Genomic DNA, 23,039 nt, shown 5'->3' with positions numbered 1-23,039 from the left:
GGTGTTCGCCGTGCGGGTAAAATAGCGTAATATTTTAATAGTTCGGGTTGTTACGGACACAGGGATACCACATATGTGTACTTTTTTATGTTTTTCGTTTTTTCCTATAATAAAAGACTTATGGGAAAAAATGCTGTTAGTGTTTTTTAACATGAAACTTTTTTTTACTTTTTTACAACATTTTTATTAACTTGTTTAACTTTTTTTTTGTCCCACTAGGGGACTTGAAGGCATGAATCCCTGATCGCTATTCTAATACACTGCAATACCTACATAGTGCAGTGTATTAGAGCTGTCAGCTATTCACTGACAGCAAGCCCATTAGGCTTCGCCTCCCGGCGGGAAGCGATTGTTAGTCTACGGTTGCCATAGCAACCATCAGAACCCCCGCGGGTGCCGATGGTTACCATTGGCAACCATAGGGTGCGATCTAAGGGGTTAATTGGCCGGATCGGAGCCTAGCTCCAGTCCTCGCCGTTAGAGCACGATGTCAGTTGTGACAAACAACTGACACTCACGCCCGTGGCAACCATGATGGTTGTCGACAGGCTAGAAGACACTTCGATACAGCAATTGCTTTGATCGCTGCATATAAGGAGTGAATCGGCCGGATCGGAGTCTAGCTCCGGTCAAGGCCGTTACAGCCAGGTGTCGGACAGCCGATAACCGGAGGTGATGGCGCGGGCTCAGCTTCTGAGCCAGCGCCATCACATACACCTTCTCATGGATCTGTGATTGGTCAGTCTGCTGTGATTGACCAATCAGCAATCGCCGGCCAGGGACCGCTGGGATTGGTCCCCTGCCATCTTACTGTGCCGATCAACTGTCATAAACAGTTGACGGCACAGTTCTGTCACCCTGTCCTTTGATCTTGATCTTGTGTGAATTTCTTAGGCTTCGTTCACATCTGAGTCAGGGCTCCATTCCGACGTTCCGTCTGAGCTTTCCGTCAGAATGGAGCCCTGATGGACACAAACGGAAACCATATGTTTCCGTTTCCATCACCATTGATTTCAATGGTGACAGATCTGGTGCCAATGGTTTCCGTTTGTCTCCCTTGTGCAAGGGTTCCGTCGTTTTAATTACTGCGGGCACGTTATTTTTTTTAACATTCTGATACATACAGATAAGGCTATGTTCACATCTGCGTCAGGGCTCCGTTCCAACGTTCTGTCTGAGCTTTCCGTCAGAATGGAGCCCTGACTGACACAAACGGAAACCATTGGCACTGGATCCATCACCATTGAAATCAATGGTGATTGAAATGGAAACCTATGGTTTCTTTCTGTGTCAGTCAGGGCTCCATTGTGACGGCAAGCTCCAACGGAACTTAGAAATTGAGCCCTGACCCAGATGTGAACGAACCCTAAGACAGTATGTAAACCTTTATGCAAAAATAGGGGATCCTAGCAGGATCTCACAATCTAATTCTGTCCCAGCTAAAGCTTCGTTCACATCTGCGCTAGGGTCCCGTTCCGACGTTCCGTTGGAACAGGACCCTGACTGACACAAACGGAAACCACATCACCATTGAGACTACGCTATTGATTCCGTCAAAACGACGGAACCCTTGCACAACTGACACAAATGGAAACCATTGGCACCGGATCTGTCACCATTGAAATCAATGGTGATGGAAACAGAAACCTATGGTTTCCGTTTGTGCCTATCAGGACTCTGTTCCGATGGGAAGCTCTGACGGAACGTCAGAATAGAGCCCTAGCGCAGATGTGAACAAAGCCTAAAAATTAGATTGTGGAAATCTATTATGCTTCCAGCTCTCTTCAATAAAAGATATTCAAGATACAAAAAAGAGAATCAGATAAACTAGTAGGCCTCCTTCACACATAGCGTTTTTGCTGCAGAATTTTTGTCCGTACTTTCCGTGTGGAAATTCCGCAACATATTACAGTAGCAGCAAAGTGGATCAGGTTTGAACAAATCTGATCACGCACTGCGGAAAAAATCTGCAGAAAAGATGTGCATAAATTAACCTGCGATGCAGATTCTGAATCTGCAGAATTTTAATTTATGTTGTGAAAGGGGTGCACGGTCACTTTAAAGCAACTCCCTTCTGTCTATTAGATTGCATGTAAATGCCTGTGCAAATTAATTTTTTGGCTAGCATTTAGGCTGGAATCACACGAGCATGTTCAGTCCGTCGTGGAACTACTGTCCCGTACTGTAATCATGTTTTCAGTACGGGACAGTAGTTCCACGGAGAGGCAGGGACTCCTAGCGTCGTACATAACTATGATGCTAGTAGCCCGGCTCCCTGCAGTGTGTTCGGTCCGGGACTTGCGGCCGAAATACGTTCCGTTCATTACGAACCGAACATGCTCGTGTGAATCCAGCCTTACTGGTGAATTGTTAGAGAGACCAAAGGGAACGATCTATAATCAGATATTGGAGATCACGGGGCCTATATACTGTTTCTGCACAGGGGCCCTTAGCTGTCTGTGTCCGCCCCTGCATAACCCATAACAACACGTGGTGAGAAAGTGGAAGTAGGTAGCATTACTATGAATTGTCTATATATTGTTGTTATAATAAACACTTAATTTATCAGCAGGAGAAACCCCATAATAGCCTTTATGACTAAATGGAATTTCAATTAATAATTTGCTATGAACAGAATACAGGCTTTAATTTACAAAATAGGTTTAAACTGTGAGTGGTGTAGATATAAAGCGCTTCTTAATATAGACTCAAATTCCTTCATTCTCTGCAAAAATAAGTACTTTTTAAAAGCACTACAACCGTTGTATAAACCATGAGTTATAATGAGCAATTTATAAATACTTGCAAAGTGCCTTCAGGGGAGAACATACAGAAATGTTTACATGAGGGTTCTAAATATTTCAAATACATTTTATATGGGGAATAAATAGTTCTGGGAAAAAAATATCAAATAGTAATAATTATTGTACATTCAATACAGCTCGCTGTAGGGGTAAATCGTTCCACTGGTGAAAATGAGGAAGGTAAGCATTAGATCCTAGTCCAGTCTTAAAATGGGATTAAATATATACTTAATCAATAGAACTATCTGAAAGGCATAATAAACTTGGATAGTATATAGAGTGGGAGGTCAGCAAAACTAGACTATTGCAGTTTTTGCTTATTGTAAATTTGTAGAGCAGGCTGAAATCAACCTTTTAGATAAATAATATACAACAACCCCACAGACAACAGGATGCATTTGGATGCTCAGCATGCTTCTTAAAGAAGAGTGTGAGCATAAATTATTTACATTGATTTAAAATTCTTTTAGACAGGTGTTGCCCTTTGCACTCAGTTGTTAAAACAAGAAACATGCTGCATTTACAAATGACAGAAATTCTGCTTGGAAAAACTGTATATGGCATGACCATAGAATGTGTTTTCATTGTTAGACATAAAAATTATTTGGAGGTACCGTACATCAAATAAAATATTAGTAAATTAGGTGGGTGTGGTAAACTGTGACAGGCAGGATGTGTGCTGTTCCAGCTCTGACATTCTACTATATACGATGCAATACTTCCATATACGATGCAATACTTCTATATACGATGCAATACTTCTATATATGATGCAATACTTTTTTCATGCGAGCGCCATGGCCCCTTCAAAACAGCTGATGGGCTGGGTGCAGCTTAGCATGTTGATTGGCTCTATAGCCGAGCATGCCCAGTTCAATTCTCAGAATGCCATTGTACAGCACATGGCTGTGTTTACATATGATCTCCATGATTCCCTATGGATTGGTAAATGAATTGCTGTCCCTCTTCCACTACAGATGTACGCAATTGTTAGTAATGGCTTATTAATGTTTTAATATTTTTACCACTGTTATGTACACTATGCGCTTGTTTTATATACACTATATGATTACTATGCACTTTATATATTGATCATATCTATGATGTATATGTACTCCTATGATTGTATGCACTGTGTCACTTTAATGTTTTAATTACTATTAATGATGTAACTAGTTCACGTCTTAAATACTTGGTTCACATGTATCACTTTGCTTGAAAAAAGTTCCATGGTGGAACTGAAAAGTCGCTTGGCTCTAAACACGGGCAAATAAAACCACATATTTTACTGGACCTTGCTGGAGTGCTGCAATCTTTTTTTCTTGTATGTCTTAACAAGCAGATACATTTAAATGTAGAAAAATCCTAGATTTTGCAAATTTTCTCTAAATTTTGGTGTTTTTCACAAATACGCAATGAATGTATCGACCAAATTTTACCCAGGAGCGTAGCTAGGGGGGGGGGGGGGCAGGCGGGGCATGATCACTGCTGATAGGCGCCCCATATGTTTACACAGCGGCGTTCTGACTGGGTTCTGTGGCGGCCAGGGAGTGGACCAGTCCAGTCACCTGACCTGTCACCTGCACCTGACCTCACGTCAGTGACATGAGGTCAGATGACTCGGGTCAAGGGACAGGTCCACTCCCGTGCTGCAGCCTCCCAGCATCTGCCTCTACTCTGTGCTCTGCTGTTACAGCCGACGAGCAGAAGAGGAAGCTCCGCCCACAGCCCGTCCTGACCTGTCAGCAAGGACACATGGTGAGTGTCTGTGTGTATACAGTGTGTGTCTCTGTCTTAGTATGTGTATATGTTACAGTGTGTGTGTGTGTGTGTGTGTGTGTGTGTGTCTCTGTCTGTCTGTGTCTCTGCATGTGTTTGTCTCTTACATCTACTACATTATCTGTACTCAGAGAGTTATCACTTAGTTATCTGTGGTGTTACATAGGACTGTAGGTAACATCTACCACATTATCTGTAATCAGAGAGTTATCACTGTGTTATCTGTGGTGTTACATAGGACTGCAGGTAACACTACTACATTATCTGTACTCAGAGAGTTATCACTGTGTTATCTGTGGTGTTACATAGGACTGTAGGTAACATCTACCACATTATCTGTAATCAGAGAGTTATCACTGTGTTATCTGTGGTGTTACATAGGACTGCAGGTAACACTACTACATTATCTGTACTCAGAGAGTTATCACTGTGTTATCTCTGGTGTTACATAGGACTGCAGGTAACACTCCTACATTATCTGTAATCAGAGAGTTATCACTGTGTTATCTGTGGTGCTACATAGGACTGCAGGTAACAGAATACATTATCTGTATTTAGAGAGTTATCACTGTGTTATCTGTAGTGTTACATAGGACTGCAGGTAACATTACTACATTATCTGTAATCAGATAGTTATCACTGTGTTATCTGTAGTGTTACATAGGACTGCAGGTAACATTACTACATTATCTGTAATCAGAAAGTTATCACTGTGTTATCTGTGGTGTTAACAGGGACTGCAGGTAACACTACCATCTGTATTCAGAGAGTTATCACTGTGTTATCTGTGGTGTTACATAGGACTGCAGGTAACATCTACTACATTATCTGTGCTGTGTACATATGTGCCTGTGTGGGTATATATGGGTCTGTTTGTGAATGTGTCTTTGTGCTTGTATATATGTGCCTTTTATGTATTTGTATATGTCCCTGTCTGTGTATTTATCTGCCGGTGTGTGTGTGTGTGTGTGTGTATATGTGTCTGTACGTCTATATATTTACCTGTATGTATATATTCCAGATGTGTGCATGTATATATGCCTGTATGTCTAAATATCTGTGTCTTTATGTATGTACAGTATATATGTTCGAGCGTGTCTATATATGCGGTTAATTTTTGGTTTGTGTAGGGGGCGGCAATAGAGAGTCTCGCACAGGGTGCCATCCAAGCTAAGGCCGGCCCTGGCTGTCACCAACCCTAGTCAGAAGGAACTCCGCCGCTGCCTGCGCCGCATGACCTCCTCGGCTCCTCCGGTAAGTCACACCAGGCAGAGCGGAGAGTGGTAGCGGTAGGCTACCGCTCACCGTCTGTTCACAGTGTGGCGCTAAGTACAAGGGGGGGCGTGTGGCGCTATTTATAAGGGGGGAGGAGTGTGGCGCTATTTACAAAGGGGCAGCTGGCTGTGTGTGGCACTATCTACAGGAGAGGGGCTGTGTGTGGCGCTATCTACAAGAGAGGGGCTGTGTGTGGCGCTATCTACAAGAGAGGGGCTGTGTGTGGCGCTATCTACAGGGGGCTGTGTGTGGCCCCTTTAATTTACTTTCTTTTAATTTATTTTTATGTTAATTACATTATAGAACTACACCGCTTGTAAAATGTAGAAATGCTTTTATACTCGAGTTACATTAAAAAAATAGTGAAAAACAATTATACCTCATTGATTGGTAGAGAAAGCAAACATGGCGAGGGGGAAGGAGATGTTGGGAAATAAGTTGGGGGGGGGGGGCGCCAATCTGAATCTTTGCCCCGGGTGCAGGAGAACCTAGCTATGCCTCTGTTTTACCTCTGACATAAAGTACAATATATAATGAGAAAACACTCTCAGATTTGCTTGGATAGGTAAAAGCATTCCAAAGTTACTAACACATGTCAGATTTGAAAAATGATCCTCTGTCAGAAAGGTCAAAAGTGGCTGCCGTGGGAAGAGGTTAATAAATGCGTTGTTTTAGTGAGCAGATTTATCCAAACTGTCTAAAAGAAAAACGGTTTGTTGCCCATAACATCCAATTACAGCAGAGCTTTTATTTTACCAGAGCAGTTTAATTAAAGGAGAGCTAATTGGTTGCTATGGGCATAACAACATCACCCTGAGACAGACAGCGATGTAATACAAGTACATACATACACAGTGAATGAGCTGTTCAATAACAAATAATTTCACCATTATTCCTATTCAGTTAGCCCATAGATGTCATGTAACCCTGTAAACTGAATGCCAAACGACACATGATGTGTTTGTGTGTGTCTTTGTGTGTGTGCATGGGAGAGGGGGGCACATTGCAGACGATAACATTACTTCTATAAACAATGCCATGTCCAAAAAGGCAGTTAACGGCAGAAGAACAAGCTGAAGCTAAATACCGCAAAGCCAATTATCACAGAGCAAGGCGGCAACAACAAACTGCAGATGAAAGAAATGCTGAGCTTCAGCGTTTGCGTGATCGTCATAATGAAATCACATCACAACAAACTGAAGCTGACTCTCAGGGCATGTGTAATGTGAATATTGCAGAAGCACAAAACATGACCGGTAACTACATTACGGAACCAGTATTTAGCTATGGACAACTCTAAGTTGCATTGTCAAGAGTGTGATGCTTTGATGATGTTAAAGTTACATTTGTCCATAGACCAGAGCAAAGCAAATGGCTTCTTGATTCTGAAAAAATCTTTCCAACAAACATTTTATACAAAGAAATCGTCCAAAGTGGTGACTGTCTATATATGGACAGTGATGCCAGGAGGAGAGAAGGAGTCCCAGGCAGAGCGCTAGAAGCGGCTCTGCTGCGGGACCCCGTCTCTGGGGAAGCCCCTGACATCACTGTCCATATATGGACAGTGGAACAGAGCAGTGTTCCACACAGAGTGCTGGTCGCGCTCTGCCCTGGACTTTGGCTCTAGTATTGCCCCTGACATCATTATCCATACATGGACAGTGATGTGTGGCACTACCTCGGGGAGGGCTGCTTGGCACTATCTACAATGGGCACTAAATGTATAGGGGTGCAAAATGAGGGCCTAACTTCTTTATGGGGGCATAAACAGGGCCTAACTTCTATATGGGGGCACAAAGTGAAGTTTTCTGCCATTTTACTGCCGCCATGAGTTCCCCCGCAAAGGGGCCCACTAAGTCTGTGTCGCCCATGTGCCCACATAAACCTGGAGCCGGCCTTGCTACAAATGCTTCCGTATTTTGTATTTTAATGTTTTATGAAAAATGAAAGAACTCCCCAAAATTAGTTTTCTAGAACCCATTGTATATTTTGCACAATGGGCATACAGGGGGTAGAATAGTGACACACAGGGGAGATTGATAGCATACAGGCAAAAAAGTGCTGGCATACTCAAGGGACAATAGTGGCATATAAGGGACATATAGGGGACACAGTGGTGGCATAGAGGTGGCAGAGTGATGGCAATTAAGGGGCACACTTTTTTAGAGCCGTATAATTTTTTATTGCTAGTATAAATATAAAATATCCAATCACATTTCATTTTAATATAAAAAATTGTTAGATTTAAAAGTTTATATGATGAGAATTCCTTTAGCTGGCATGACATAATGGGATTCCTTTCCTTTCTATAGAATATTTCAGCAGCGATTATCACGGTCAAAGGCAATTCAAACGAAATGTCCTTTTGCCATTAAATAGGCCAGGGTTCCTCGACTAGCGGACCGCAGTCCAAACCTGGACCGAGTACGCCGGTTGTCCAGACCCGTGGTGTTGTTGGGCGGATCCCCTGGCGACTGCCAGATTCAAGTGTATCTGCGTCCTCAGATACAATTAAATACTATGAGCTATCAGCTCCCGGCTCCACTCTTCACTAGGCTGCAGGCCAAGTTGGCCTACAGGCTATAATACGCTGGGACAGGATCCCTGCACAGGCCGGCCGTGTGACGTCACTACATCGTGCCTCCTAAGCAAGAGTCTTGTCTAGGCTTCAGGCCTAGAATGGCTGAGGAGGACTGCTGTGCAGCTCCATTTGTCGCAGGTACGGGGCTAGGTGGGTTTTTTATTTGTTTGGAGGGAACTATGTACAAGGAGGGCCGTGCACTATCAACACTATATACTGGGGTGTGTGGCACTGTCTACTGGGGGGTGTGTGGCACTATTTACAGGGGGAACTGTGGCAGATAAACCTCAGATTATTGCCGCAGATCCACGGGTCGAAATTGCCTATGGCAAATCCGACTCACATGAATATAGCCTTATATGGACCTTCGCTAAAAATAGTTGAGTACTCCTGAAATAGGCTGTTAGACTTTGTTGATTGATAGAAGTGTGTAGTGGCGCCTTTATTGGTTAATCTCAGTCATGTGGCTACCATTGATTAATGGTTGTGGCTGTGGATCCTTATTGATCAAGGATGAACATGTGACTTAGATTAAGCAGATTATAGGGTTTAGGAGAACAAATGATTTAATATACAGCATAACGCAAAATATCTGGTGTCAGCTTCAAAAGAGGTACTCAAGAAGATGATATTAAGTGTTTCCTAATATTGGTAAAGGTGGGGAAGATGAAAGTTGTATATTAGAACAATAACTTAAAGGGGTTGTCCGGGCATGAACAACTCATGACCTATCCACAGGATAGCTCATCAGTATATGATAGGCGGGGGTCTGACAGCTGGACCCCACACTGATCAGCCGCTCTGGCTGCCTCCTGGTGCCGGATGTTATGCAGGGTATGCAGTATTTGGAGTCAGAAGAAGATGGTTATGTACACTGCAGCTCGTCCGCTATTCTGTGACTGGGGCCATCTGCTTCCAGCATGGACAGGTCATCAGTTGTCCGTGTCCGGACCACCCCTTTAAGCTTATAATTATTAATTATTTTATTCTATTTATTTTTAGATAGCAGTATGGGAAATCTTTTATATGTATCTGTGTCCTTCTTATGTGTTTTCATTGATATTAAAGTTATATTATAAGTGTTTTTTTAATATAATTAGCGGTTATTTGGGTTGATGATGAAAGGGCGGCAATACCCAGAGTTGGGTTGATACTAGACTAGGCTAATACACTATGCCAGATAGTGACAGCTGACTATAAAATCAGAGTTTGGGAGAGGCTTGGAAGTGCCACCGATCTTCTACTTGGGATATATCGTGCAATACACTCTATTGCTTGATGTCTACGTTGTGGAGAGACAGATCTCACAATGGAGACAGTTGGTTTGACTCATATAGACATAGTTTGAGTCGTGAGGTGAACTGTGTTTTTCGATTGCAAAAAATATCTCCATTTCCTCTCCTACCCTGGTGTTTGAAGTGTTTAGCTTGAACCAGGATGTTTTAAATTGTGTACACATATGCTTTAATTCAGTATCTGAATGGGAGTGGGAATGTGGGGTTAAAAAACAATGTGTGTGTGTGTGGGGGTAGGGGGAGTGAGTACAGTGTAACTGAGATGTTATTTCAGAAGCCAGTTTCCAGAATTAGAGAATCCTCTGTAAACAGCCCTTTGGGACCAGTTCTGTCTAAAGGGATTTTTTTTCACACTAGTGCATCACACAAATTTCGAAGACAGCGTCACTGCATTGCATTTTATTTATTAGGTTTCAACACACTGGTAAATGCACCTTGTTTTGTTACACTTTACTAATTGCTATTTTCTTTATCGATTTTATATCATTTATGCTGTATTTGGGGCCTCCTGATAAATGTCAATTTTGTTTACTTGCTCTCTTAACCTTTTCTCCAGAAACCAAGCAGCTAGAGGATGTATAAACTAAAACTCTTATTCTAAACATTACAAAAATACTATTAGTGTACTCATTGCTGAATATTTAACACACAGTACATGAGCTAAAGCTAGGAAGAATGATTCTCGCTGTGCCATAAAAGTCATGAAGCACCATTTTTTTTTTCTATTTTTAAAAATCATTGAAATCTATTGTCTTCTCAATATGCTAATATAAACAAAGCATTAGGAGAGAAACTCAGTCCACATTTTCTGTAAGCTGTTTATTTTCTTAAAATAAAATATGGGTTTTCATAAAATATACTATTTATATTCAACGTCACATGTTAATTATAACTTTAATAATAAAGCTCTTTTTGTGTTGCCTACTAACATATGTATTATAATATTGGCCAGCGTGCCAATGCCAATGCCAGAGCAATTTAGTTCCTTTGTATTTCCAGTGTTCCAAAGTTATCCCCGCTGTCTAGTGGAATTTTTGTGTACTGACCTCATTTGTTTTTGACCATCCATGCCTGCCGCCTGCCCTGACCTATTGCTGGGTTTACCATGACTAACCTCTGCCGCCTCTGTTATTTTATTGCTACGTTTATCATTACAAACCCAAGCAACCTGCACAGACCTTTATCGATCTTGACCACTCTGCTTCTACCAATGTCAGCCATCACCAAGGGATATGACTCCGGGGGTAGCAACCTGGGGTTTCCCCACAGCTAAGTCCGCATTCCCTGTACATGGGTTAAAGTCAAATCCCTTGGTGATAAGAAGGGTTCATTCCGACCCCTGCTGGCCCTCCTACAGTCCAATCTCTGAGCTGTTGTTACATTAGTTAAGGCTTAACTATTGGGCCCGTGGGACAGGGTGGGGGAGACAGGGATACTGTTGTTTGTGTACAATTTTGTGTGTGTGAATTGCTCTTGTGTATATGTTTACACATGCGTGTTTATGTGTAAACTCAATTTGTGCATGCTACCACAACTGAGTTATGATTCTGCTGCTATTAATTCTAGCTACTTTTTAGCACTGCTCCACAACTTTATCTCTGACCTGTTTGGAGTACTCTTTGGTCTTCTTGTTACTTGCTTACTTTTGGAACAGGTGTATTTATACTGACATCATAGGACAGATCATGTGACACCTTGACTGCACACAGCTACAACTAATTATGTGACTTATGAAGATAATTGGCTTGATCATACCTTATTTATGGGTTTCATAGCAAACAGGGTGTATACATATGCACTCACAACTTTTCAGTTCTTAGTTATTCCTTTTTTAACCCCTTAATGACCACCCACCATCTTTTGACAGCAGGTGGTGCAGGTGATTCTTCTACAGTGACGTCTTTTGGAGTCACTGTAGAGGAGGCTGATAAGAGCTCCTGTGAGCGCTGATCCTCTAAGCAGGAGCTGTAAGTAACAGCTCCTGATCTTAGAGCAGCCTGCTAAATAAAGCTGGGGTCGGAAAACTTTCGGACCCCAGCTGTTTAACCCTTTGGTCCGTGACCGCGGCATGATCAAATGGAACTCCTATCTTTGATTGCATCACTGAAAACACGGTGACGTGATCAAAGAGCAGGGAATCCTTCTGCAGTCAGCCCTGGGGACCTAGGAAGCACCCCAGGGCTGTCTGTTTAGTTTGCCTGCTGTTAGGGCACACTATGTGCTGCCCTAACAGAAGCCTGTGTCAAAGTGACAGTATAATGTATACATACAAGAGTATGCTAATACATTATAAGTAACAGATATAGTTGTAAATAAAGTTATCCATTAATGGGATTAAAAAAAAGTAAGAAAAAAAATATATATATATTCCCCCCCCAAAAAGTAATTATTTTGCATAAATACATTAAATAAAAACAAAAACCTACACATATTAGGTATCTAAACGGCCGCAATAACCTGAAGAATTAATCTAACATGTTATTTAGTGTGAAACAGGAACAGTATAAAAAATAAACAAGAAAAACTATTTAGGGAATCGCTTTTTCCTATATTCACACCGTAAAAATATTTTTTTTCTACCCATAGACTATGCAAAAAAAATAATACAATCTCTCCCTCACAAAACATGGACTCATACGGCCATATCAATGGAAAAATAAAAAAGTTATGGCTGCTGTAAGGCAGAGAGGTAAAAACGGAAAATGTAGCTGGTCATTAAGGCTTTTTAAGGCCTGTTCATTAAGGGGTTAATGAGTAATTAGCATATCGCCGGTTTAAAAGTTGATTTTATAGATTTTTCTTCATCTGCAAACAACATACATGGGAATGTTTGGAATTACATTACCAGAACCAAGCTCAGTACGTATATACAGCACCAGAACCAAGCTCAGTGTCACGGCGCGGGGTGTGGACCTACTGGGCCGTACTGCGTAGCGGGAACGCAGCTTGCCAAACAGGTACAATACAATGTCTATAGTCCAGAAAGGGTACCTGAGGCAATGTAGACAGTAGCGGTGATTCAGGCTTAAGATGAGGCTCCGGCAGCAGAGACACCCGGCGGGTGTGACACATTAGATGCAGCGGAAGACACAACTCAACTTCAACTCTAGATGGCACAGAGGCACGGTAGCACGGGATACAGGGTACAGGCAGCAGGAATGGGTAACACTGGGAACTGGAAAACACTAGGAGACCATTTGCAAGACAAACTTTAGGTACACAACAATGCTCAGGCAATGATCAAGAGCGCAGAACCCTTTTTATAGTCCAGCAGCATTCTGGGCTGATTGCAGATTATCTGCAACTGGATGCGCACTGGCCCTTTAAGGCCGTGCATGCACGGGCGGGCACTCCCTGCGGGAGACAGTCTCTGAACCAGGAAGTGAGTGCAGGTGTCTCTCAGGAGGGAGATGCCGCCAAGAACTCACATGTCCATGGCCGCGGCCGTCAGAGGGTAAGTCAGAATGATGGTCCGCGGCCATAGTCGTTACAGTATCCCCCCTTTTACGTCTCCTCTTCTTGGGACCAGAGCGGGAGAGAAACATCTTCACGAGAACAGGTTCATCAATGTTCTTCTCTTGCTCCCATGACCTCTCCTCTGGACCAAATCCCCATCCAATCCACCAAATAAAACTTCCTTCCTCCCACTTTCTTGGTGGCCAGGATCTCCCTCACTTCGAAAGTCCCTGACGAGCCACCAGGAGCCACTGCGGAACTAGGAGCCCTGGAGTAGCGGTTCAGGACCACGGGCTTCAGCAGGGAGGCATGGAAGGAGTTAGGGATCTTGAGGGTAGGAGGCAGCTGAAGCTTGTAAGACACAGGATTAATTTTCAGCAGAATCTCGAAGGGTCCGAGGAACTTGGGGGCAAATTTGCAAGACGGCACCCTCAGCTGTATATTCCTGGAAGACAGCCAGACCTTTGTACCTGGAAGAAACTGGGGAGGCTCTCGTCTTCTAGTGTTTGCCTTTCTCTTCATGCGGTTCACCGCTAGCAGAATAGAAGATCGGGTCTCTTGCCATATCTGCAGAAAGTCCCTGAAGGTAGAGCCAGCTGCAGGCACCTGGGACATAGTAGAGACAGGAATAGGTATTCGAGGATGTTGGCCGTAGACAATGAAGAATGGACTGGAGGTGGTGGACTCACTAGTATGGTTATTATAGGAGAACTCAGCCCATGGCAGCTGCTGTACCCAGTCATCCTGCCGCCTGGAGACAAAGTTAGTTCTCCATAATCTGGTTAACCCTTTCGACTTGACCATTGGACTGGGGATGGTAGGCCGAGAAGAAGTCTAACTTTACACCGAGGAGACCGCAGAGTACTCTCCAGTACTTTGAGGTGAACTGGACCCCTCGATCAGAGACTATATGCAGAGGCAAGCCGTGCAGACAGAAGATGTGTTGAACCAAGAGATCGGCCAGTCGAGCAGCAGAAGGCAAGCCAGTCAGGGGAACAAAATGAGCAATTTTAGAAAATCGATCCACCACCACCCAGACCACACTGCATCTAGCAGAGAGAGGCAGATCTGTGACAAAGTCCATTGCAATATGTCGCTAGGGGGCATCAGGCACAGGCAGTTGTTGGAGCAGACCAGCTGGGTTGGAGTGGGCAACTTTATTTGCTGCGCATACCGTGCAGGAGGAGACAAAGTCCATGACATCTTTGGGCAGCGTGGGCCACCAGAACTGATGGGTAATTAGGTCTTGGGTCTTACGGGCACCCGCGTGACCTGCCATCTTGGAACTGTGACCCAAGCGAAGGATTCTTCCTCTGTCTGCCAGACGTACAAAAGTCCTTCCCGGAAGAATATCTCTAACTAGCAGAGGTTTGACATAGAAGCTGCAGGAAGGGTCGATAATATTCTGTGGGGACTCCACAGTGTCCTCTGTCTCAAACGACCTAGACAAGGCATCGGCCCTCACATTCTTGTCGGCTGGTCGGTAGTGGAGCTAAAACTGGAACCGAGCAAAGAACAGCGACCACCTGGCTTGACGAGGATTCAGCTGTTGAGCCGTCTGAAGATAGGTCAGGTTCTTGTGGTCCGTTAAGACCAGGATAGGATGAGCTGCGCCTTCTAGTAGATGTCTCCACTCCTGCAGGGCCAGCTTGATGGCCAGTAACTCTCGATCCCCAATCGAGTAGTTGTGCTCTGCGGGAGAAAACATTTTGGAGTAGTAGCCACATACCACAGTCTTGCCTTTCGAACCTCTCTGGAACAAAAGTGCGCCATCACCAACAGAGGAGGCGTCCACCTCCAACGAAAACTGTAGGGATACATCAGGATGATGAAGAATAGAGGCTGACGTGAAGCCCATTTTTAAGGTTTTGAACGCGGCTTCTGCTTCCGGGGTCCACACCTTGGCATTCATGCCATTTTTGGCGAGGGTAGAGATGGGAGCTGTCAATGAAGAGAAGTTGAGAATGAACAGCCGGTAGAAGTTGGCGAATCCCAGGAAGTGTTGTATGGCCCTTAAGCCTTGGGGGCGTGGCCATTCCAGGACAGCCTTTACCTTCTCAGGGTCCATTTTCAGACCCTGATCGGAGATGATATAGCCCAGGAAGGGTAGAGACTTTCTGTCAAAACCGCACTTCTCCAGCTTGGCATAAAGATGATTCTCCCTTAATCGAAGCAAAACCTGGCAGACATGTGTCTGATGAGTTACTGGATCTGAGGAAAAAAATCAAAATGTCATCGAGTTACACCACAACATAGACATAGAGGAGATCACGAAAAATGTAATTGACAAATTCTTGAAACACTGCGGGGGCGTTACACAGGCCAAAGGGCATAACCAGGTATTCGTAGTGCCCATCACGTGTATTAAATGCAGTCTTCCACTCATCACCCTGACAAATCCGGATAAGATTGTAGGCCCCCCGCAGGTCCAGTTTAGAAAAAAAATAGCCCCCTGTATGCGATCAAACAGTTCAGAGATCAAAGGCAATGGGTACCTGTTCTTCACTGTGATCTGGTTGAGACCCCGGTAGTCAATGCAGGGTCAAAGGGATCCATCTTTTTTCTTGACAAAGGAAAACCAGGCTCCGGCCGGGGATGAGGATTTACATATGAAGCCCCTCTCAAGATTCTCCTTAATGTAGGCCGACATTGACTGGGTTTCAGGTAAGGAGAGAGGGTATACTCTACCGCAAGGAGGGGACGAATCAGGAACCAAGTCGATAGGACAATCATATGCTCGATGTGGTGGCAATGTGTCTACTTCCTTCTTGTCGAAGACATCTGAGAACAGAGAGTAACAAGGAGGCAACCCTGCCAATGACTGATGTGGAGGATACTGAGGCGGATGGATATGCCCCAAACAGCGGTTGAGACACTTGGGACCCCACTGGAGAACCTCTCCGGAGTTCCAATCCAGGACAGGGGCATGTAGACTGAGCCAAGGCAAACCCAGCAGTATGGGGTTGAAAGCCTTGGGCAGGACAAACAGGGAGATGAGTTCAGAGTGAAGAGCTCCCACTTGAAGCCTCAACGGCTTGGTCACAGACAAAATTGGGTCAGGCAGCGGCAGTCCATCTACTGAGGCAACGATCAACGGCCTTTCCAGCGGAACAGTGGGTAAGTGAAGAAGATCCACAAGGTCTTGGCAGATGAAATTGGCGGCAGAGCCAGAGTCCATCAAGGCAGAGACCGGATGGGGACTCTCGCCAGCAACAATGGTCACAGGAATGAACAGTTTGTAGGAGAGTTCTCTATTAAATGCTGTATCGCCCAGGGTTGTCTCCCCAACTAATCCTAGGCGATGGGGTTTTTTGGCTACAGACGCACGACATGGCCAGCGAGGACGCAATTTAAGCAGGGTCCAGAGGTGCGCCTGCGCTGCTTTTACTGAATTGACAGTTGAAGCCGATCCACCTGCATTGGGACCTCGGGTGGAGCAGTAGAAGAAGGCAAGAGGGGTTGCTGGAAGCTGGGCGCCAGTCTAGGAAGCCGTCTCTCTTGTCGAACTTCTTGAGATCTATGTTCATTCGAGTGGCAAATAGAATCAGGTCGTCCAAGGTAGATGGTAGATCACGAGCAACAAGTTCGTCCTTGACCTCGGATGATAGGCCATGCCAGAAGGAAGCTACCAATGCCTCGTTGTTCCAGGACATTTCTTCTGCCAGGGTCCAGAACTGGATGGTGTATTCGCCCACAGAGGCGTCCTCCTGGCAAAGGTTTAGCATAGCAGTGGCTGCCGACGAGACTCGTCCAGGCTCCTCGAACACCGTACGGAATAACCGTACGAAACCCTGGAAGTCTTGGGTCTTGGGCCCCTGTCGTTCCCAGATTGGGTTCGCCCACGCCAGGGCCTTGCTGGCAAGTAAGGAAATAATGAAGGTGATCCTGGCTCCGTCTGAAGGAAATGCTCTTGCGTGCAGGGTGAAGTGGATATGACACTGGTTAAGAAATCGCCTGCACGTACTTGTGTCTCCATGGAAACAAGGTGGCAATGACAGCGAGAACCGAGGATCAGAACTGGAGCTGCCAGGAGGTGTAGCAGGAGGATCAATCGGAGGAGCTTGAACAGGAGCAGAGACAGAAGCAGCTAGCCCCCTAGCAGCTGTGCCATGAAGTCTACAGCCACAAGAAGTTGATCCTGTCGTACTCGCAGATCCGGCAGGTCTACCTGCATGGCTTGGGAGGGTGACAGGCACTTGAATTGACCAGCAGGGTCCATGGCCTGAGCTTACTGTCACAGCGTGGTGTGTGGACTCACTGGGCCGTACCGCACAGCGGGAAGGCAGCTGGCCAAACAGGTACAATACAATGTCTGTAGTCCAGAAAGGGTACCTGAAGCAATGTAGACAGTAGCAGTGATTCATTCAGGCTTAGATGAGGCTCCGGCAGCAGACAGACACCCGGCGGGTGTAACACAGCAGATGCAGCGGAAGACACAACTCGACTTCAACTCTAGACGGCACAGAGGCACGGTAGAACAGGATACAGGGTACAGGCAGCAGGAACGGGTAACACTGGGAACTGGAAAACACTAGGAGACCATTTGCAAGACAAACTTTAGGTAACACAACAATGCTCAGGCAATGATCAAGAGTGCATAGCCCTTTTTATAGTCCAGAAGCATTCTGGGCTAATTGCAGATTGTCGGCAACTGGACGTGCACTGGCCATTTAATGCTGTGCACGCGCGGGCGCTCGCGCCCTGCGGGAAACAGTCTCTGAACCAGGAAGTGAGTGCCGGCATCTCTCAGGAGGGACATGCCGCCGTGAACTCACATGTCCATGGCCGCGGCCGTCAGAGGGTTAGTCAGAACGACAGTCCGCGGCCATAGACGTTTGTTAAGAAAGTTTTACATTTATGATTACTTTATCTAATGAAGACTAAAATGTGTATGCAAGCTTATCTAAAACCTTGACTAACAAAATGTCTAATATGTTTTATTGTTAAGATTTCTGATATTATATATGAGGAGGGGGTAGCTGAATACCTAAAAAGGGAGCTAAGATTTTCCAGACAGAGGTTTAACTTCTAATTAGTTGTCCATTGTGATATATGAAGCAAAATGTAACAAGAACTAGTCCAGACATGTTATTCTCAGGATATGTATAAAAACTCTGTCATTCAGGATAGAGGCAGACATTTTGCCATAATGTCTCCTTATCGATAAGAATAAAAGATGTGCATTTCTATTCAGATGACTCCTTGAATCTCCTTGATAAGTACATAAATTCTTCTAACAATTGATTCTTCAAACCGGAAATCCAACATCTCCTGACCCCTCGTCTACCCGAGGACTGCATACCGTGCACGGGGTGAGTTATTCAATGAACTCACTAAATCTAAAGACCTCCAGCTCAATTGCTGTCAAACAGAGGCCAGTCTGATGGAACAGACGGGGTGGAGTGAAGGACTCTAAAAGAGCTTATAGAGGAGAATTGAGGATTCAAGTTTTCATCTGAATAAAGGTAATACAATTTTGTTTATATATGTTTTTATTATTTTTCATATTTTAGATGTTATAAGGTTATGTGATAAAAACCTAAGTTGGATTTTAGGTACTAAGACTGGGTCTTAGTTATATTAAGCATAGGTGTTAATATAAAAACCTGGGAATAATGGTTCTCGAGGTTAGAAGTCAATAGCCTGTGTGAGAAGGCTACAGGTAATAAATAACTCCATGCAGCACGTAAAAGATAAAGTACTTGGAGATTCGGAGGATCTCTTATAGATTAAGGATTATAGAGTAATAGGATTATTTGTTTAAAAAAAAGTTGAATAATGAATTGTTTATGACCAGGTGTTAACTACGTTAATTGGGCTACTTTAAATGACAAAGTAAGTGATTACAGAAGGTTACAGAGTAAGTTGATATGAGAATATGAGAGAAAAAATTGTTGAAAAGGCTGGCAGCCATAAAATGGTCGTTTGCACGTGATGAATAGAATGCTTTGTGGAAAGTTGAAGAACATGATTGTTATAGATTAAACATATATGAGAAGTATACTTAAAGAGTAAAATAATGGGATAATAAGTATTGAATGATTGAGATATGAGGGGAACAGCTGTTTGTCTTTGTAAGTGTCTGAATTATGCTGTGCAGGGTAATGATGTGTATAGGTTTATGCTTCTGTGAATGTATGATATGAAACCTATATGAGACTCCTTGACTGTGAAGAATGAACGTATGAGGGTTAACTAAATACAACCCTGTGTGTATAAGGGAGTCCAATTAGGTATGGTCCTAGGTATAATTGTTGCCAGGACAAATTAGTAGGAAAAAATACTGTTAAGACACCCAGGAACATTAAGTATATGACTGATCAGAAAGAAATTAAACTTTTTACTAATGTATTAACATGGAGAATGATGACGTGTCTTGTGGGAGAACAGAAGTTATACTAATTCTATTGTATGAGTTACTAGACAGGGAGTCACAGGAATTACATCTGTTCAACTAACCATTGTATATAATAAATTAACCTTTATCTTTAAGGCATTATATTATATAGACATGTGCCAGTGGTATTGTATATTTGGTCACTCTATCTTATGGTGTACATACGTCATATTGGCTATATAAACTGCTGTAATTAATGATTTGATGTCCAATCTCCATAGGAAGATTTTGGTTTATATTAGAGATTGTAAAATATGTGTAATATTGTAAAATATGTAAAATTGTTATGCTAACTATGTTTGCTGTTTGAATAAATGGAAGTATATGGTATAGTCTCTCTGTGTTTTACAGACTTATCCACCAGAACGTGGGTCTAAGTTGAGAAACTTTATTATAAACTCTGTGTGTGAAGTGGCGGGTAACCACTCCCATCCGTGAAACTGGACAGCTCTCTTGCACGTTTAAGTTGTGAATATTATTGTGGCTCGTGGTCAGGAGTGAGTTAGCGAGTTAACAATTGAGAAAAGTAAAATAGAAGTGTATGTATGACTCGTTTTGTATACATAAGTTCTGCATCTCTTCCGTTGGGGTTCTAGGCATATTCTCTTGTGATGTGGATGTATGGACGGTTCTCTCACTAATAATACAGTGAATGGGTAATAGAAGGACCTTTGAAAGGTGTGTGAATGTATAAGGCAAGTGAAGGGTTACCCCAGAACTGTCTGTCTGCTATGAGGGACGATAAAAGTCCCTGAATCCCATAAAAGGTCCGCTGTCTAGTTCTAATGCTCCATGTTACACTCAGTAGCAGCAGTTAGTAGAGAGTGAAGCAGGGAATGTTGGTGTACTGACTGATGGATTGACCCTTTGTATCTATAAGAGTATTTCTCTATTGTATATTTCTGTGCCTGTGCTTGAGTTACCAATTATGCCTCGAATTACGTCTGAAAAAATGCCTCCAATACGTCGGCAAACATCTGCTCATTACTTTCAATGGGTTTGCCGATGTGCTGTACCAACGACCTGTCATTTTACACGTCGCTGTCAAAATACGGCGCGAAAAAATTACATCCTTGTCAAAAGAAGTGCAGGACACTTCTTGGGACGTTTTTGGAGCCGTTTTCTCATAGACTCCAATGAAAACAGCTCCAAAAAGGGACGTAAAAAACGCCACGAAAATGCAGTGAAAAACGCAGCGAAAAACGCGAGTTGGGCTGGGTTCACACGACCTATTTTCAGACATATTGGAGGCATTTTACGCCTCGAATTACGTCTGAAAAAACGGCTCCAATACGTCGGCAAACATCTGCCCATTACTTTCAATGGGCTTTACGATGAACTGTGCCGATGACCTGTCATTTTACGCGTCGCTATCAAAAGACGGCGCGTAAAATTACAGCCTCGTCAAAAGAAGTGCAGGACAATTCTTGGGACGTAATTGGAACCGTTTTTCATTGACTCCAATGAAGAACAGCTCCAAATTACGTCCGTAAAAGATGCCCCTCAAAACGCGAGTACATGCAATTACGTCTGAAATTCAGGAGCTGTTTTCTCCTGAATACAGCTCCGTAATTTCAGACGTAAATGTAGTTATCGTGTGCACATACCCTAGCTCAAAAAACACCTGAAAATAAGGGGCTGTTTTCCCTTGAAAACAGCTCCGTATTTTCAGACGTAATTGCAGTTATAGTGTGCACATACCCTTAGGGTATATTCACACGCTTAGCAAAAAACGTCTGAAAAATACGGAGCTGATTTCAGAGAAAACATCCTCTCATTTTCTAGGCGTTTTTGAAGCTGAGAATGAAATTTGGAGCTTCTTTTGAGGCTTCTTTTCAGACGTTTTTTGAGGCATTTTTTGAGGCGTTTTTCATAGTGTTCAATGGAAAATCAGCTCCAAAATCGCCTCAAGAAGTGACATGATACGGCTGGGTTCACACAACCTATTTTCAGACGTAAACAAGGCATATTATGCCTCATTTTACATCTGAAAATAGGGCTACAATGCGTCGGCAAACATCTGCCCATTCATTTGAATGGGTTTGCCGACGTACTGTACTTTTTTTTTTTCTTAAATCGCAACACGAAGCAACTTAGAGTGAATCCTGAACGAGGATCCGTCATACTCCTATGACAAGATTCTTCATGTGATAGTATTCTCCTGATTTATTTACATGGGGGGTTTCTTATCTTTGGGGACTTAATGAAATTTAAGTGTGGTGTTATCTACTACCTTTATCTACCAACCTCTCTACCACATACATTATGTTATAGCATATCGATATGATATATATGCCTCTATGCTGGGCTCTCTCAGCCATTGCTGCGTACACATCCCGATAATGTTATTACATTACTGCCAAGTTTGCCAGTTTGCACTATGCAGTGGCTTAAAGCTGTGCACCGCAATGCGTCTGCGCAGGACTGCAGCCCCTTTATGATGATGCAGTCGGGTCGCTGTGTGCATTGTCATAGCGTTTAATGATACACGTGTAGGCATTAGCCAATAGATGGTGAGTGCTGGGGCATGCGCAGTATGGCGAATATGGCGCCGAAAAAATTCTTCTTTTTTTGCTATTGACATCTCGTGGACAGATTGTCCTTGTTTATCCAGATTGGTGAGTGCCAACTTCTGTGTATTATACTGTGATTGTTGATTAATTTGTAATTAATATGTTTCACTACTATATACACTCATATTTCACTTATTACAGTTGTGATTATTTACATTTAAATGTCAGTGATTGACTCATATATTTTTGCACTATGTGTTTTGTTACACAATCATAATATATAGTATTTTTTGATACATTGTATAATTATTACGATTCATTACACCTGTTAACTGAGCTGCGGCTCTGTCTATATATGTCAATGTGTGGTTTTTATTGATTGCTTGAAAATGCTTTCATGGAGGAAGTGAAACGTTGCTGTGTTGGGTGAATAAATTCACAATTTTTTTTGCTGAGTGCTGCTTCCAGTCTCTTTTCTTGGATATATGCATGAGGAGCACGTCACTCCTTGATATTTGAAGCTAGCACCAACCATTTCTGGCTATCGACACAGTGCTGCTCCTATCTTTGGATCTATTTTATACCCTTAGGGTATGTTCACACGCTCTGATTTTCTAGGCGTTTTTGAAGCTGAGAATGAAATTTGGAGCTTCTTTTGAGGCTTCTTTTCAGACGTTTTTTGAGGCATTTTTTGAGGCATTTTTCATAGGGTTCACACGACCTATTTTCAGACGTAAACGAGGCATATTATGCCTCATTTTACGTCTGAAAATAGGGCTACAATGCGTCGGCAAACATTTGCCCATTCATTTGAATGGGTTTGCCGACGTACTGTGCCGGCGACCTGTAATTTACGCGTCGTCGTTTGACAGCTGTCAAACGACGACGCGTAAAATGACTGCCTCGGCAAAGAAGTGCAGGACACTTCTTTGCATTGTA

This window comes from Rhinoderma darwinii, chromosome 1, assembly GCF_050947455.1.
Source record: "Rhinoderma darwinii isolate aRhiDar2 chromosome 1, aRhiDar2.hap1, whole genome shotgun sequence".
In the NCBI taxonomy this organism is placed as follows: Eukaryota; Metazoa; Chordata; class Amphibia; order Anura; family Rhinodermatidae; genus Rhinoderma; species Rhinoderma darwinii.
The sequence above is the reverse complement of the archived record's forward strand: the minus strand, read 5'-3'. Positions refer to the sequence as shown.